This window comes from Ochotona princeps, chromosome 5, assembly GCF_030435755.1.
Source record: "Ochotona princeps isolate mOchPri1 chromosome 5, mOchPri1.hap1, whole genome shotgun sequence".
NCBI lineage: Eukaryota > Metazoa > Chordata > Mammalia > Lagomorpha > Ochotonidae > Ochotona > Ochotona princeps.
This window is the reverse complement of record NC_080836.1, coordinates 98,558,075-98,578,229: the sequence shown is the minus strand read 5'-3', so window position 1 is coordinate 98,578,229 and position 20,155 is coordinate 98,558,075.

Below are 20,155 nucleotides of genomic sequence, written 5' to 3'. Positions count from 1 at the left end.
TCTTCCTGGATGCAATTAAGCCTACTGTTCATGGGAGCAAATACAGAATGAACCTATTTGAATAAATAGGTGTGTCATGAAAAGATATCTCCAACAGCAGAAGTATCTGCAGAGTACCATTTTGTGAGCAGGGCTCTGTGTGAACACGGAACATCACACGCCCCCTTCCTTTTTTTTTTTTTTTTTGCTTTCACATTCAAATTCAGGGGAAATTATTTCCAGATTTCCTGAAAAATGGAATGTGCATAAATCATAGCTCTCAGAAAAAATAAGGTAATGTATGACCACTTATGTTTCTGTGTGAGATGAAGGAATGAACTCAGATATATCCGCCTGTACGTTTGAAGGCTCATAGGTCTTGTTAGTGCAACCCTAAGGTGTGAAATGTTTGTACTATGTCTGGAACTAAGAATTAGGGTAGTTGCTAACACAAAAACGTTCTTTTAGCCCTGCTTTTTTTTTTCCCACTAAGTTTTAACTTACACAACTTACTCAAAGGATAGCATCAAAGGATTGTTTTATCAGTTAGTTTAAGCATAATAGACTGGGGTTGAACTCTAGTCAGTAAAGAGAAAGTGTTCAGACTCAGAGCTAAAGTCCAATCAGTTATTCTTGGCAAATGGCCCAAGAGGGAAATGGAATTCACGGGCGAGACCTGTTTACTGGACAGCTGTAAGATCCAACAGTGGCTGTGAAGAGATCACAGAGTGGAATGATCAAAAGAACATTCACACACTGCTGACAGCATGGAAGCATTGCACTTTCTTTGCATTTCTTTCTTAAAATGCTGCGCTCAGTGTAAAACCTCACTCCTTGTGAGTGAATGAAAAAATATTCCCAGGTGGGTTCAGTTCTTGTGTTCATCAGTTTATGGTGATCAGCAATGTATTTCCACTGGGTTTCTGCTTCATGTTGAAGTTGATTACTTGGCACTCAGCTAAGATTACCAAAGATTTCTTTCTCTCTGATGTCTAAAGACAAGAAAGTAGTTGTTTCTTATACCACTTGTGAATTGATTGGGAGCAGTGGTTAGCTTAGGAAGAGCCAGGAGGCTCACCTGGGCCTCATAACTTTGGCAGTGGCCATTCTTGTTATGAAAATAATGCTCTCAATCTTGATACCAAAAAATACAAGAGTATAATGGAAAAGTTTGAGAACAAAAGTGTTGTGGATTCTGTGTTTTTCTGGATTTAAAAATAGTTTCTCAGTCATAATACACATAATGTCTCTTAGAAAGAGGACTCATGTATAAACAGGAAGTTTGTTTATATTTCACATATACCTTATCCAGGCAGACTGATGGTAATTTTTTTACACAGTTATAAATAATTTTGCACATGAAAACGAAGTTTTGTAGTGTGAAACCTCTGGTGTCAAGTTGGCTCACAAAAAGTTTCGGATACTAAAATATATCAGATCTCAGATTTTTGCATTAGGGAGGCTTACTTTGCAAAAGATAGGCTTGTTCTTTTCAGAGGACCCATGGGCAATGTCTGCTGCAGTAAAAAGCAGGTCATATGTGGACACAATCCCATTACTCCTGAGTGTGGCACTGGTTTATTTCTTCTCCAGTACAGCTAGACCATCCTAAACTAGGGTAAAAGCATTCCTGGGAATTGGGTCTGGTGGATGTCTGAAGATAAACTCTTCTGTGGTTTCTCCAAATCCTGTTACACACTCTGGGCTCTACCAACCTCTCTTCAGTTTTTTTCTCCTTCTACCATGTTGGGAGAAGCAATTCAGCATCCAACAGACTATCATCATGTGTTCTTCTTTGTCTTTATGTAAATATCATCATTACATTGAAAGCAGTATCACTGGAGATGCAAGATGGAGGTGTAGGAGGCGGATAGGTTTACACTGATGGAGAATTTTAACCAGGGTGAAGCAAAGAGGGCATATTCCAGGAAATAAGAGAGGACAGGCCAATGGCAGAGGGGTACCTGGAGGCCCAGGGACACAGGTTGCATTGACCAGATACTACAGCAGTCAGCAAGCCACAATCTGAGCTCCACCAGCAGCCAGGTGGGGAAGGGAGTCCACTGAGAACTAAGGAAGTGAACACAGGCAAAAACTACTCATAATGAAACTTATTCCCAGCTCAGCACATTGCACTGATATCACAGGGACAACAGTACCGACTTGGCATCCTATAGGTTTGACCCAAAACAGGTCCGGGTGGCCCAAGACCTAATGGCTATAAGATCCAGAACTCCATTAGTGCCACAGTGGACACCATTTTGTGTAGTGAGGCAAAGAATGTGGAACTGGAAGGACAACAGTGAACAGCACATGTGTAAGCTAGGAATAAACTCACTCTGGCTCAGTGAAGTGTACTTATCACACAGGGAAAACAGTACTGACATGGCATCATACATGTTCCACCCAAAATAGGTCTGGGTGGTCCTCAGACCTAACAGCCAGCAGGTTCTGGCAAGATCAGCACCACCAACAACTCAAGTATTTAGAACAGCTGACATCGCCTTAATTCTAAGCACTGCTCGAACCAGAAGTGTGACAAAGGTTGTGCAGGCAATGGTTTGACCACAGCACATGATCACAGGAGGTGGGGAGTGGTGAGACAGCAGCTGTGGCTGTGGAGGGATTCTGTAGTGGGAGCATAGCAAAAGAAACCAGGCCTGAAACTCCCGAGAGTGAGTGGCACAAGTGACTATGACTGAAGAACCATTTTAGAAACTGGCCCTAAAGAGAGGAATCTGTTCACCAGAATCACAATGACCAAGAACAAAAGAAGAGACAGAAGCAAGGTGAATATTATTGACGCCTCCCACGACAAAGCAGCAAAAGCATTTACCAACCTCAGAGTTGACTGAAGAAGACATTGGGGAAATGAGAAATAAAGAATTCAGAAAACTTGTTATAAAGCTTCTTATCAACAATGGGAAGTACATACAGGAGTTCAAGGATACGCCACGCAAGCAATGTCAACACTAAAACAAAATCAAACCAAATGATTAGAAATGAAGGACACAATGGATTAAAAATCCAGTGGAAAGCCTTCATAATTGAATGAATGAGGCAGAAGAAAGAATGAGAATTGAAAGATATCTCTTGCAGCAGTGGGAAAACAATCAAAAAGCTTGGAGCAGAGCTGGGTCAAGATAAAAAAAAAGTATTCAAGAACTAAGGGACACTATTAAATAGCCTAATATGAGAGTTATGGGAGTTCCAGAAGGCACAGAAAAAGAAGCTGAGTTTAAAGCTGTATTCAAGAAAATAATAAATGAAAACTTCCTTAATCTGGAGAAAGAATTGTGAAACAAAATACAGGAAAGACACAGAACTCCCAATAGAGTTGACCAAAAGCGATCTTCACCACAATACATGATAATCTCTCTTCAGTCGAACATAAGGAAAAGATCCTTAAATGTGCACGTGAAAAAATAATCAGTTGACATGTAGAGGAGCCCCAATCAAACTCATAGCTGACCTCTGAGAGGAAAGTCTACAGGCCAGAAGTGAATGGAGTGACACATTCCAGATTCTAAAAGGAAAAAATATTGTTGGCCCAGAATAACATACCCCCTAAAGTTTTCCTTTGTATTGAAAATGAAATAAAATTCTTCCACAGTAGACAAAAACTCAAAGAATTCACCTCTTCTAAACCTGTCCTACAAATGATACTAAAGATGTTCTTTCAACAGAGAAAAGGAATAGCGCCTAACAAAACCAAACAGTATCCCAAGAAAATGACAACAGACAACTAAATCAATGAACAACTCCTTGCTAAAATGATCAGACCAAACTGCCACCTATCCATATCAACCCTGAACGTAAATGGCTTAAACTCGTTAATCAAATGTCATAGATTAGTGGACTGGATCGAGAAAAAATTTGTCACCTTTAGGAGACATATCTAACCAACAAAGATCAGTGGAAACTGAAAGTGAAAGTATAAAAAAAGTGTTTCAGGCTAATTGAAAGGAAAATGAGCTGATTTAAGCATTCTTATATCAGATAATATAGGCTTTGAGGTGATAAACATTAAAAGAAATGAAGAAGGACACCACACAATGATCAAAGAATCCATCCAGCAAGAAGAGATCACCATTTTAATGTACATGTACCAAATGACAGGGACTCCAGCTATGTGAAATAAATATTAATAGATCTAAAGGGAGAAATAGACTGTGTTACAATAATAGTGGGGGACCTTAATATCCCATTAATATCAATGGACAGATTGATGAGCCAGAAACTCACCAATAAACAGCAGAGCTGTTTCAGACACTAGTGCAAATGGACTTAATTGCTAGCTAGTGAACCTTTCATCCTACAGAGAAGACAGTTTTTTTCTCCATCAGTATTTGGATCTTTCTCCAGGACTGACGATGTTACACATATCAACAAAATAGATTTCCTACTAACCCAACTAAAAAGGAGGGAAAAGATATACATCAATAGCATCAGAAATGAAGAAAGAGATTGAATAAGAGATACCTCAGACATATGTAGAATTATTAGGAACTATTGCAGCAACTATATGCAACAAATCAGAAGATTGAAAAGAAATGGCTGGATTTTTGGACACACACAATCTGTCAAAATTGAATCAAGAGGCAATTACTAATCTAACAAGACCTGTAACAAGGACTGAGAGCGAATAGGTAATTAGATCCCTCCCAATCAATAGAAGTCCTAGACCAGGTGACTTCACTGCTGAATTCTACCAAATGTTTCAAGAAGAACTTACCCAAAATCTCAAAAGGCTTTTCCAAACAATAAAAAAGGGAGACAATCCTTCCAAACTCTTTTTATAAAGCCAATATCACTTTAATATCAAATCCAGATAGAGAAACAACAGAAAAAGAGAGCTATAGACTGATATCCTTGATGAACATAGACACAAAGATCCTCAACAAAATGCTAGCAAACAGGATCCAGCAGTACACATCAGGCATATCATTCACCTGGACCAGGTGGGATTCGACCCAGGCATGCAGGGATGGTTCAACATTTGAAAATCAGTAAATGTGATATGTCACATCAATAAATTGAAAAACAACCATCATATGATCATCTCAATGGATGCAGAAAAGGCATTTGATATAATCCACCACCACTTCATGTTAAAAAGCTTAAGCAATATAGGCATAGAAGGAACATTCTATGCAATCAAAACAATGTATGAAAAAACCTATGCAAATGAGGAAAGACTAGAAGCTTTCCCACTAATATCCAAAACTAGACAAGAATGTCGACTTTCACCATTGATGTTCAATATAGTAATGGAAGTCCTTGCCAAGGAAAACAAATGAAAGAAATTAAAATTGGAATTGAGGAATTAAAATTATCCCTGTTTGCAGATGACGTGATTCTCTATACAGGAGAACCACGTAGAGGGGTTATTTACCTGTAGAGGGGTCAACTAATGGTGAATTCACTTCAGTTGAGTCTCAACATCTGTGTTAGAAATGGATGTAAGGTACCTATTTTCAAAGCATGTGTTCAAAGAAAATTCATGGAGAGGCAACCATTCCTAGGCTTGATACAGAATGGATGTGCAATATCATTTTCTTTTTTCCTCCTGTATCTATATAAATCCTCTTCCATCAGATTCAAACCTTTGAAATATTCGCACATGAAGCAGATAATCTTGTTACTTTTTATTGTTGAGTGAACCCTTCAATTATTTAAAACTACTCATGGAGTGTTATGGTATGCAGAAAAAATGGCTTCCCAGAATCCGGGAAAATGGTAATATTACTTGAGAAATACTTTATAGATTATTTTAAAATAAGGAGATTATCCTGATTGGTCTGATATAACCACTTGGACTCTTAAAAGCAGAAGAGGAAAGCCAAACAATCAGAGAAAATGTGACAGAAGAGGCAAGAAAGAGTCAAAGCTGAGAGGGACTTGACTCACCATTGTTGTTTACAAGATAAAAGAAATCATGGACAAACCAGTACAGGTGGCCTTTGGAAGCTACCAAAAGTGCTTCTTTGAGCAGTAAGCCAACAAGCAGGATCTTGGTCTTAACAGCCTGGGCTAACTTTGGAAACAGATACATCAGTCCCTCAGACTGAGATCCCTCAGTCCCAGTAAAGGAGTACAGCTTTGCTGACATCTATTTGAGATGCTGAGACTTTAAGCAGAGGGCCTCCGCTGAGCCACAAAATTCCTGGACTTTGGATTGACAAAACTAACTGAGAGACAATAAAGCTGGTTGAAGCTGCCAGATTTGTGTGATTTGTTACCGTGACAACAGAATACTTATAAAAGTCTTTACTTTGACCTAAGAATTCTGCTGGCTCCTGGGATTATAGTGGGAAGCAAAGAGCAAAGTAGATTGATATCTGGGGAACAGGCTGACCCAAGCCCTAACTTCAATAGGAATTGTTTCTTTATCCTGCTGGCAAAGTGTTCATAGAGGGAGTTGCTTGCCAACATGTGCCTCAGTTCTTACCGATGTAGGACAGTAGTACCCACACAGGGATTTCTCTGGAATTGAGGTGTAAACACTTGTGAGCTGGCTTCCATATGGTCCTTGGGTGACCTGTTACAACTCAACCGTCTCCCAGCACTGCAGTGTGTCTCCTCACGAAACAGGATTGTGTCCCTGTGCTCACAGCTGGGGCCTGGAAGCAGGCTGTCTTCAAACCAGAGGGGAGCACTTATTTGACGGGATAATTAAATTACTTGTACAAATTAGTTTTTGAAAAAGATCTTCATGTGTATCTTTTCTTAGGGAGACTCCTTTTGTAATTCTTTAGACAATGGCAAGGATCAGATGAAGGAAAGAATTAAAACTTAAAGACCACAAAGTGGTTCTTACTGCACTGATCTCACACAAATTTGAGATCATCAGACAATTGGTGGTAATAAACCATGGTCACATGGAAATAAATGTAATTAACCAAAAATACAAAATACTGCCCTCAGCAAACAATGTTAGGATCAGAAAAAATATTTAGATTTGCCAGCATCTGTTGAAATTCTGCAGGAAACATCTCCAAAAACCTGGACAATGGTTAGGAAGCACTTGGGCTGACTGCCCTGGAGTTTAATCATTTTTTAAACTTAAGAACTATGTAAATTAGAACCGCAATTCTCCAAATATAATCTGATATGGAGAAACTACCTCCTGGAACAGGTTTTCTCTTACAATCTTGTCCAAGTTGTTACTCATACACGTTTTTATAAATCCCATTTCTTTTCTTTTAAAAATATTTATTGGAGGACTCGCAAGATGGCTGACATAGGAGGAAGACTGTGACTGAGCTCACAGACAGAGAGGGTTAGAACACGACAAAAGCGTAAGTGGAGCAGCATAGAACTACAGGGAGAAGAACGTGAAGTTCCCAGGACAGTGTGGAGCCAAAAAATCCACACAACTCGGAAGAGCAACCAGGGAAAAACAAAACAAAGGGCAGGGGAGACGACTTTCCACTCCTGACCTGCTGAGTCACCTTTGAGTGCAGACACTGAAAGCCGCAGTCGAGCAGCCGCTGAAAGCCGCGGCCGAGCAGCCACTGAAAGCCGCAGTAGACTGCAGACCTCAGGACCCGCAGACGCTGCAGCCCGTGAGGACCGGCGGTGACCGGGACCTGCTGGCACCTGCTCACCCTGGTCACCAAGACCCACCAGGACCTGAGCCCGCTGAGGACATCGGGACCTGCAGTCGTCGGGACCCGCTGGCTTCCGCTCACCCTGGTCGCCAAGCCCCGCTGGGACCTGCACCAGCCGCAGCCTCCAGATTCCATCGGACCCGCCGGGACCTGTAATGGACGCAGTAGCTGGGAGACGCACCCGCAGCAAGGGTTCCCACCAGAGGAAGAGGCAGACTGCAAGAACCTGAGGTTTGAGTGAGTTGGGTGGGGACAGTGGTGGGTTGGAGGCTCCGGGAGTCTCACAGAGCCTGAACACCCTTGGTGCTCATCTCCCCGCCCCACCCCCCAGACTCTAGCATCTAGGGACACAGGGCGAGTGCTTTGAAACTGTCAAAACTGTGTCTGGAAGGTGACGCACAGTGGTCCTGTGCACTGAGGAGAAAGGCAAAAGGCACACTGAATACTCCCCCGTGCCTTTGCGGTCTGGCACTCAGCTGGGCGGTGCTATCCCACAGGAACCCGAGCACGCCTCTGGGCTGGGCAGTCCCGTGCTAGCGCTGGGGCGGTCGGTCCCCTGCAAGCGCTGGGGTGGGCGGGTCTGCACAGGAGGCGCTTCCAGAGAGCACCTGGAACACCCCACGCCCTATAGTCCCGTGCTTGGGAGACGCACCAGGAGAGCACTGCAGACCCGCGTGCAGGAGGCGTTCCCAGAGAGCACCTGGAACCTCCACACCCTGCAGTCCCTGGCACTGGGGACACACCGAGAAAGCACCTAGAATCCTCCGAGCCCTGTGATCCCACGCACAGTGGGCGCACACAGTGAGTGCCTTCACTCCCCCACGCCCTGTGGTAGCATACCTGTAGGGGACGAGCTGAGAGTGCGCTTTGAATCCGCTGGGCCCTGGAAGTGGCACCCTGAGGTGCAGTGTTCTGGAGACGCACCAAAAGTGCCTTGAAAATTCCCACACCCTGCTACTCCATGCCTGCAGACTCCGATCTCTACAGGATAGTGCTTGGAGACCCCTCAGCACACTGGTGCCTAGGTCTCTCAAAAAAGAAGCACTAACACAATGGGAAGAAATACCAGCAAAGGTAATGATCCAGATGAGAGAGCCAACACCCTACCAATAAAGGATCAAAAGCCAATGTCTATTTCGGAGATGCGAGATGAAGACATAGAAGATCTACCAGACAAGGAATTCAAAAAAATAATGTTACAATATGTCAGAGACAATGAGAAGAATTGGGAGGACTTCAAGGAATTCAAGAACCACCTAGCCTCAGAAATACAACAAATGAAAAGTAAAATCCTTGACTTAGAGCACAAAATTGAGAGCCTAACCAACAGAACAAATACAGCAGAAGAGAGGATCTCTGAAACGGAAGATACACAAAACGAACATACCCAGTTCATTAAACAGCTGGAGACAAGTCAGAACAAAGCCAATAAGACCATACAAGAAATGAAAGACAACCTCAGAAAATCAAATATTAGGATCATTGGCCTTCCTGAAGGAGCAGAAAAAGAGTCAGGAATGCAAATGGTGCTCGACGAAATTATACAGGAAAACTTCCAAAACACTTGGAACATGAACCCAGCCCAAATCCAGGACGGTCCGAGGACTCCCAGCAGATATGACCCAAAGCGATCTTCACCCAGACATATGGTGCTCAAGTTCCACTCCAACGAAGACAAAGAAAGAATCCTAAGACAAGTACGAAGCAGAGAAAAGGTCACATACCGGGGAAAACCAATCAGGATCACTGCTGACTTCTCTGAAGAGACTTTACAAGCAAGAAGAGAATGGACAAAGATCTTCCAAATCCTGAATCAGAACAACTGTCAACCAAGAATACTGTACCCAGCAAAGATCTCATTCGTATTTGAGAACGAAATCAAATACTTTCATAGCAAAGAGAAATTAGAAGAATATGCCAGCACAAAACCAGCTCTACAAAATCTCCTTAGAAATGCACTAAATCCAGAAAAAAAGGAGGTGAATCATAAGCAAAGATGGCAAACAGGAAGGCCTCCCCACTAAAGTCCACACAAGGAAGGGCAATTACACAGATATCAACACCCACAAAAACAAGTATGGCAGGGCAAAATCACAACCTCTCAATTTTAACTCTTAACACAAATGGCCTGAACTCACCAATCAAAAGGCATAGATTAACAGAATGGATTATCAAACAGCACCCAACTATCTGTTGCCTACAAGAGACACATCTAACCAGAAGAGATTCGAAGAAGCTGAAAGTGAAAGGTTGGAAACAGATATTTCATGCCAATGGATGAGAAAAAAAGGCTGGGGTAGCTGTCTTAATTTCAGATGATGTGGACTTCAATCTGACACACATCAAAAAGGACAGGGAAGGACATTATATATTGGTGAAGGGACTGATCCATCAGGAAGTAATTACCATTGTGAACATATATGCACCAAATTCAAACGCACCTAGCTACGTGAAGCAGTTACTCACGGACTTAAGGGGAGACATAGATATGCACACAATAATAGTGGGTGATCTTAACACCCCACTAACAACAATAGACAGATCAACAAAACAAAAACTCAACAAAGAAACAACAGAGCTCATACAAACAATAGAACAACTGGACATGATAGATATTTATAGAATTTTTTACCCTAAGGCCACAGATTATACATTTTTTTCAGCAGTGCATGGCACCTTCTCCAGGATCGACCGCATGATAGGACACAAAGCAAACCTAAATAACTTCAAAAAGATAGGAATCATACCATGTACCCTCTCAGACCACCACGGAAGGAAACTGGAAATCAGCAATTCAAAATGCCCCAGGAAATACAGAAACTCTTGGAGGCTAAACAATATGCTATTAAACGAACAATGGGTCAGAGAAGAAATTAAAGATGAGATCAAAAAATTTATGGAAACCAATGAAAACTCTGACACAACATTCCAAAATTTGTGGGACACTGCCAAAGCAGCGCTACGGGGTAAACTCATCGCAATTGGAGCTCATGTCAAGGCCCAAGAGAGGCGCCAAATACAGGAACTAAACACACACCTCCAGGAACTGGAAAAACAACAGCAGAAGAGCCCCACACACAATAGGAAACAAGAAATCATCAAAACAAGGGAGGAAATTAATCAGATAGAAATAAAAAAAATGATACACAAAATCAATGAATCAAAAAGCTGGTTCTTTGAGAAGATAAACAAGATAGACACCCCACTGGCCCGACTGACAAAGAAAAAACAAGAGAAGGCAAGAGTTAACAGCATCAAAGATGAAAAAGGCAACATAACAACAGACACCGCATCCATTAAGGCCATAATTAGAAATTACTACAAAGCACTGTACTCCAACAAATCAGAAGATCACCAAGAAATGGAAAAGTTCTTAGACTTCTACCACCTGCCAAAACTTAGCCCAGAGGCAACAAAAGACCTGAACAAACCCATAACTGAAGCAGACATTGAATCAGTGATTAAAGACCTCCCAACAAAGAAAAGCCCAGGCCCAGACGGCTTCACTCTAGAATTCTACAAAACATTCCGAACAGAACTGACCCCAATCCTGTACGAACTCTTCAAAACAATAGAAAAAGAGGCAACCCTTCCAAACTCATTCTATGAAGCCAACATTACCTTAATCCCAAAACCAGACAGAGAACTAACAGAGAAGAAAAACTACAGACCTATCTCTTTGATGAACATTGATGCTAAGATTCTCAACAAAATCCTAGCCAACAGAATTCAAAAACACATCAGACAGATCATTCATCCAGATCAAGTAGGATTCATCCCTGGAATGCAGGGATGGTTCAACATTCGAAAATCCATAAATGTGATACACCACATCCAAAAACTGAAAAACAAGAATCACATGATAGTATCAATAGATGCAGAAAAAGCTTTCGACAAAATCCAACACCACTTCCTACTAAAAACCCTAACCAAGGTAGGCATAGATGGAAAAATCCACAACATAATTAAAGCCATATATGAAAAACCCAACGCCAGCATCATACTGAATGGAGAAAAACTGGAACCCTTCCCACTGAGATCTGGAACAAGACAGGGATGTCCACTTTCTCCACTACTATTCAACATAGTTCTAGAGGTACTTGCTGAGGCCATAAGACAAGAAAAAGAAATCAGAGGAATCCAAATGGGAAACGAAGAAGTCAAACTCTCACTATACGCAGATGATATGATTCTTTATGTAGAAGAGCCAAGAGACTCAATACAGAGACTGCTAGAACTTGTACGAGAGTTTGGTAGAGTGGCAGGGTACAAAATTAATGAACAAAAATCAACAGCCATAGTTTATGCGAACAGCCCCAAGATGGAAAAAGACTTAACCAGCAAGATACCATTCAAAATAACAGAGAAAAGTATGAAATATCTGGGAATAAATCTAACCAAAAATGTAGGAGACTTATTTGAAGAAAACTACAAACTACTCAAAAAAGAAATTGAACAAGACCTCAAAAGATGGAGTAACATCCCATGCTCCTGGATAGGTAAAATCAATATCATTAAAATGTCTATACTGCCAAAAGCAATATATACATTCAACGCAATCCCAATCAAATTGCCCAAAACATTCTTCATGGAACTGGAAACAATGATCCAAAGGTTCATCTGGAAGCACAAAAAACCACGGATAGCTAGAACCATCCTGAAGAACAGGAAGTTAGCAGGGGGAATCACAGTTCCGGACCTCTGGACATACTATAGGGCAGTGGTTATCAAAACAGCGTAGTACTGGCACAAAGATAGAGAGGAAGATCAATGGAGCAGAATAGAAACACCAGAAGGAAACCCACACAGATACAGCCAAATAATCTTTGACAAAAAGACAAACGACAATCCTGGCAAATGGGAAGGTCTGTTCAATAAATGCTGTTGGGATAACTGGTTGATAGCCTGTAGAAACAAAAAAATAGATCCACATCTCTCACCATACACAAAGATCAGATCTAAATGGATAACAGATCTAAACCTACATCCAGAAACCTTCAAACTGTTGGAAGAAAATGTTGGAAACACACTGGAACACTTAGGGGTAGGCCCTCACTTCCTAAAAAAGACTCCAAATGCAGTAGAAATCAAGACCAAAATAAACAATTGGGACCTCATCAAACTAAGAAGCTTCTGTACAGCTAGAGAAACAATCAATAAAGTAAAAAGGCAACCCACAGAATGGGAGAAGATCTTCGCACACGACATAGGTGATAGAGGGCTGATCTCCAGAATATACAAAGAGCTACAAAACAACCAAAATGTCAAAACAAACAAGCCACTCAAGAAATGGGCACGGGAAATGGGCAAACACTTCACAAAGGAACAAACCCAAATGGCAAATAAACATATGAAAAAATGCTCAAGTTCCCTGGCAATAAGGGAAATCCAAATTAAAACATCAATGAGGTACCACCTAACGCCAGTAAGACTGGCCCACATGAATAAAAGCACCAACAACACTTGTTGGCGAGGTTGCGGGGAAAAGGGAACCCTACTCCACTGCTGGTGGGGCTGCAGGCTGGTACAGCCCCTATGGAAATCAATATGGAGAATATTCAAACAACTCAAATTCAACATACCGTATGATCCAGCAATAGCACTCCTAGGAATATATCCAGAACAATTGTTTTATGAGAAACCAACATGCACTCCTATGCTCATAGCAGCACAATCAGTAATTGCAAAAACATGGAAGCAACCAAAATGCCCATCAACAGAGGATTGGATAAGAAAGCTATGGTTCATCTACTCCATGGAATACTACTCAGCTATTAAAAAAAACAAAATGCAGTTCTTTGTGGCCAAATGGGCCAAACTGGAAACCATAATTCTAAGGGAAATGAGCCAATCCCAAAAGGTTAAATACCACATGTTTGCCTTAATTTAAGATGATATGATGTTATGTATAACGTGGTATGTTATGAATGTTATATGTTGTGTATAAACTAAAATTGAAGTGTAGGTGAGGTGGTCACAAAAAAAAAATATTTATTGGAGCAGCTGAGTGACCTTGGGTATAGGAAAGGGCAAGAAGGAGGAAGACAGAGATTCTCCAATTGCTGATTCATTCCTCAAATAGTGGTAGCAGCTGGATCTGGGGAGGACCAAAGCCAGGAGCCAGGAACTCCATCCTGGGTAACTCACATAGGTGGCAGGAGCCAGACACTGGGCCATTCCCTTGTGCCTTCACCACACACACATGAGGCTGAATTGTTAGCAGAGCAACTGGGATTTAACCAGTACTCCAACACGGGATGCTGGAGTCACAAGTGGGGGCATAACCTGCAGCACCACAACACCAGCCCCTTCATTTATCTATCGATCTAGATGATATGACCCAGCTTAGTGTTGTGGGCTTTCTTCACTCATTGCTTCTTTCCAGTTTGGAATGCTAACTCCATGAATATAGGACATGCTTGCTGGGCAAGATATCATTTGATAACTATGTTCTATCTGACACATACCTTACTTTTCCTCTAGAAACCCCCAGCCTTCCTCTGCCATGTATTTCTAGGTAAACAAAGGCCACCCAAGAGTTGTATTTTATCTCCTCCTCCTTTTTCTCATACACACACACACACACACACACACACACAATATGCATACATCTATAAAATAAACATATTTTTAAATATTCAGTTGACAAGTATGTGTTATACATATTCAGAAGGCATAATGTGGTGATTTAGTAGACATTCAAATTGTGTAATTGATCAATCAAACCACCCATGCTGGACACTACATGCTCAGAATTTCTCTTTTTGTTGACAACTCACACCCTCCTATAGACATCTCCTCATTTGCTCATTCCCCAACTTTAGTGACCTTTACTCTGTTTCTCAGCCTGACTCTTTGAAATTCCACATATAATCGAAATGCAGTATTTGTCTCTGTGTCTAGCTTTTTTTTGGTTAGTATAATGTTCTCAGTTCCATCCATGTCATCCAAAATGTTAGTATATTCTTTTTCTTGGGTGAATAATATTTCATGGTATATTTACCAAAATCTATTCATTTGTCTGTTGACTGACACACAGTCTTTATGTTGTGGTTATTATTATGAATACAGTTTCAATGAACATGGGAGAAGAAGTATCTCTTCATGCGTCTGATTTTATTTCTGTCAAAAATAGAGCGAGAAGTGGGTTGCTGGATCATACTGTATTTCTATTTTTCACTTTTGAGGCAAACCCCATACTGTTATTCATAATTACCATACTAATTTACATTTCTACCAGTAGTTACAAGGGCTCTTATTCCTTCACACCTTTTTTTTTTTACAGTTGTCACAAACCAGTCTTCTTGAAGCATGATACCCATGCCCCAATCATTCATCAGATTCTATTCCTCTGCCTGGAGAGCATGGCTCCACATGAGTACAAAACCAAGTTAAGCCTATTAAGCAAACATGTGAATCAATTCAGAGACTTTCGCTGGAACTTTCTCACTGAATCATTAGCTGAAATCGCTGTTGCTTTTCTACTGCCACATTCAATCAACTAGAACAAATGAAGGACAGAGGAAAAGAGAATCCATGGCACATTATAGGCCTTAAATCCTGTCATGTCCAATTAGGCAGTAATCCTGGGACGTTTTATGTATATTTTTCTCAAAACAATGAGCCTTAAATTCATTTCCAGTTGATAATCAAGACAACTCAAAAAGGCATACTATACTGTGGAGACTTGTTTCATTATTGCAAACCAAAATTTTTCAATAAAAAAATTGCACATGTATGTGTCTTGGTGGGGGTTTGCAATAGCTGATATTCATCCCATGTCTTAGGGACCAATATATTTGGAGGACAGGAGACAGGTGAAATAACATGCTTTATCAATTAAAGATGTGGAGAAGATTGGTAAACAATGCAACATTTCTATTTTATCTGTTATGGCTTGCATATTTTTCCATCAAAAGTCAGGAGTTTCAATTCTGGCATGAAAACCCAGTGCCTAAATCCTCACTTTGCATGGGCCAGGATCCCATATGGGTGCCCGTTTGTGTCCCAGCTGCTCCCTTCCGGCTCCCTGTCTGTAATCTGGGAAAATAGTCGAGGACGGCCCAAAGCCTTGGGACACTGCCCCTGCATAGAAGACTCAGAGAAAGCCCCTGGCTTTGGATTGGCTCAACTCTGGTCATTGCGACCACTTGAAGAGTGAACCAGTGAACAAAAGATCTTTCATTCTCTCCTTCTTTCTGTAAATCTGATTCTCCAATAGAAAGAAATAGAATATTACAAAAAAGGAGTCAGGAGTTTAGTCCTTAAAGACACTGAGGGTATGCAAACTTAATCCAATTAGGGCTTTAAGGGTGAGACATTTTAAAATAATAAGATTGAACTGAATCTTTAGGGTGGAGCTCCCATAGTTGAATTCTGGAGATTTTATAAGGAGAGATACAGATAGTCATCATCCCGTCTCTTGCCATGTGGTACCCTGAGCCACTTTGGGACTTTGTTAGCAAGAATGCTCTTCTCACAGGTCCAACCAGTGGACCTCTCTCCATTTTGAGTTTCGAGCCTGCAGCAGAAACAGAAGCCAAAATAGACTTCTTTCTTTTATGCAGTTACATCGTTTTTCTCATTTCATTGCAGTAAGAAAAATCTGGCCAAACTGTCTCACAAAGTTTTTTTTTAAGATTGGTTTCATTTTTATTGGAAAGTCAGATATACAGAGAGGAGGAGAGACAGAGAGGAAGATCTTCTATCTGCTGATTTAGTCTGCAAGCGGCTACAATGGCTGGAGCTGAGCCGATCCAGTGCCAGGAACCCAGAGCCTCCTTTGGGTCTCCCATGTGGGTACAGGGTCCCAAGGCTTTGGGTCATCCTCTAATGTTTTCCCAGGCTACAAGTACGGAGCTGGATGGGAAGTGGAGCAGCTGGGGTATGAGCTGGCCCCCGTATGGGATTCTGGCTCATGCAAAGTCAGGGCTTTAGCTCTGGGCTCCACACCAGGCTCCCACACACAAGTTTTTAGTTCTAAATCAATAGGATGTAAACTTTCTACCCTACATACTAAATACCATAAGCCTTAGCAAAAAATATTAGCGAAAAAGATTATTTTGAGTTCATGAAATATTTGAAATTATTTTTTTATTTGTTTCGGCTGGTTTTTAGGATGGACAATGAATGCAGTTTACAGAAACAAAGCTGAGCAAAGAGCTCTCAGCAACATTATTTCAAAGAATATCTCTTAAGGCAGACCACTTGGAAGTGATGAAGGCAAGGTATCTGTTGTGCTGGGTACACTGCTGGACATGAAGCAGGCGAGCCTTAATTTGAATGATACTGTGCTTCAACCCCTGACTCATTTTCCAAAATTTTATTTTTTTCAAGATTTACTTATTTTTATTTGAAAGGCATATTTTCACAATGAGAGAAGGAGAGACAGAGAAAGATCTACCTCTGCTTGTTCTTCCCCCAGATGGCCACAGTGGCTAGAGCTGATGTGATCTGAAGCTGCGAAACATCAACTTCTTCTGGGTCTCCTACATGGGTACAGGGTGTCAAGGATGTGAGCCATTCTCTGCTATTTTCCCAAGTCACAAGCAGGGAGCTGAATCAGAAGTGGAGCAACCAATTCATGAATTAGTGCCCATATTGGATGCCTGTGTCAGTGGGCAGAGGATTAACATGATGAACCACCACTCTGACCCTTGGTTTTCAAGATTTTAACATGAAAACAAGAGAGAGAAAGAAAATACTGTCTAGAAAATTACCTAAAACCAAAAAGGCAGACTTGGAATGTAAAGGAACTTAATGCATGAGGAGAAATCAAGAATATGTCATTGAGTGCGAACGCCCACTGAGAACACATGGATATTTTAGAGATTTATTATTGAGAACTTCCTAGGTTGAGTAATGAATAGATGGAATAAAGAGAAATTCTTTGGAAAGCTGGATCTTAATGACCTTGAAAAGCTCAGAGGGAAAAAGTAGAGATACTGAAGTCAGACAATAGAATACACTTCCAAAACTGAGTATGTTAGTCCTGAAGGAGGGTCTCAGAAAACACTGCAAAAGACACCACAGGCATGTTCAGCAATGTTCAGCAATGTCCAGCCTGAAGTTCAAGATCCATGTGTAAATCACAGAGAAAGCCTGAGGTTCCAGGGTGCTGGTCCAAAGGCTCAGCATGTGATGAAGACCCAAAGCCTGGAAAAACACTTCAGAGAGATAAGGTAAAAGACATGAATCTAGTCATTGACAATTAAAATATGGAGACCAACTCAACAATGAGCCTACTGACAACTGACATTGATTTTCTCAAATATCATATGAATAATAGGATGCAAATGGCTCTTGTTTCAAAAATAAGCAGAGGTCACTGTGGAAATGAGCCCACTTGCTTTGAGATTCCAGGCTTGGCTACTGAAAGGTCAATAGATCAAAGGCAGCCATCATGAAGGGAACGGAAAGGACTGCCAAGACAGTCAGACCAGGTCCTGTGAGGGGGAATAAGAGGGCATCTAGCAAGACAGATGGAGGAGGCAATAGGCAATGTTAAGTGTGGGGAAATGCCCTTTGTCTTCAAGGATTTAGAGTAGTGCGCAAGATACTCAAGATGACCACCAAATAGGAAGCTATTCAAAGAGTTTATGGAATTTAAAAGGATTATTTTGGTGTAAAAATAAAGTGAACTCTATGCAGGGTATTTTTTCCCATAAAACACATACTTCATGAATTTTCTGAAGATCTTTCACATGCTAGAATGCCAAAATAAAACTGCATCAAAATAAAGCTATCTTTCAATTTGGTTTTCCACAAATGGACTTTCTAAAGGGTCCCAAGTTGGAACTACTACATAAAAATGTTCATATTTCAGGCACAGGCAGGGGCCTTGTCCGGCCAAAGATCTCCTGTGGCCGAGCCTGGGTTCTTTGCTCTTTCAATGGTATATTGAAGTTCTGTCTGCTGTGATTAGCTGTCAAATCTCACATCAGGAAATTGCGGGTTCAGAGCACCTGGAAGCCTCAACACAGAACTGCATTTCTCAAAATTCTTTCCTGAGCTCTTCTTCTCCTTAGACACTTTCCCCCCATGACTTCAAATCCCACATGTAGTCCAGGACGTTCTTCAGTTCTAGACAAGCATATACAAGGACTTGTCAAAATTTACCATCCCAAGTGCCTGGAATGTGGGGTGTTTGTGGCAGCCACAGCCAGGGATATGATTGTATAACTTGGGTCGTCAAGGACTCTCTTGTGAAGGACAATCTTACAGAAGATTAGTGATCCCTGTGAGATCATGATCCTTCATTCCAAATATGTGTATTCGATGAAACAGATGAAGGCTCTGCTTTCCCGGAGTCTGCAGTCTGCAGTCTGCAGCTACAGCTCTATTTCTTAACTCTGTATCTGATAGGCCTAATTGATGCTGAAGTCACATCACATTAATGAGAAAGCACAGCTTGTTGCATAGCATGGTGGATCTGACGTACTATGGACTTCACTGAATTCTCATTGAAAAATAGGTTTTTTTAGGGGGGAGGTTGAGGAAGTGGTCAGGTGATATAATCACTTCACTATTAACTAGACAATTTTATTTCAACATCTTCCAATTAACACACTAATTGGTGGTGTCCACTTAAAAAGAAACGTAACAGTTAAAAACATTTCTTTTTATTGGAAAAGAAGAGTTACAGAGAGATGGGGAAAGACACACAAAGATTTTCCATCCACTACTTCACTCCCCAAATGGCTATAACATTGAGGTCTGGTTATATTAAAGTCTGGAACCAGGAACACGAGCCTGGTATCCCACATGATGGTAAAGGACCAAGTACTTTGGACATTGTCTGCTCGCTTCCCTGGCACAGTGGCAGACGCTGAATTGGAAGCAGTCTAGCCAAGACTCGAGCCATAATTCTGATATGTCATCACACATTGTGCCAGAAATGTCAGCCCTGAGGACTCTGTTTTCATGGGCATTTGGGGGAAAGTTGATGAAATTGATGGGTACACTCCCTTTGCCATTAATTCTTGAATGAGGTTGAAGGTCAATTACTTGGAAACTCTAGGAAACGAGCTTATTGATCTGGAGATACTGATTTGGTTAGATCTGAACAGTGCTCTACATTAGAGAAAGTGAATGCTTACACAGATGAGCAGTGCAGGCATGTGACAAACAGTAGATATTTCTTTGTGAGAAAATTCTATCAAATGTTAAGAAAGAACAAGGGTTACATGACTGATTAAACATAAGAGGGGAATGCATGTATGTCACAAAAATTTGCCGTAAATTGAGTCCAATTGACATCCATCTGGACTAAATAGAATTATTTGGTCACTCCAGGTTCCTTTTGTCCAAGGGCAAAGGTAAACAAAAGCTCAAATTCTAAGCAGTAACTTGAAACATGCCTAAATCCTATGTCCTTAGTGGCCTTCCCAAAATCATTTTGAAATACTCCATGTCACTTTTGCTGCAAGTTTTTCTTTTAGTTTTTCAGGTTGCATAATCTGATTCTCTTGCCTTTTATCTTAAATTTGTTTTAACATATATTTAAACATTTCCCTTAATTTTTCACTGTTATCTCAAGGTTATTTTACTTCTTTCAGTATTTG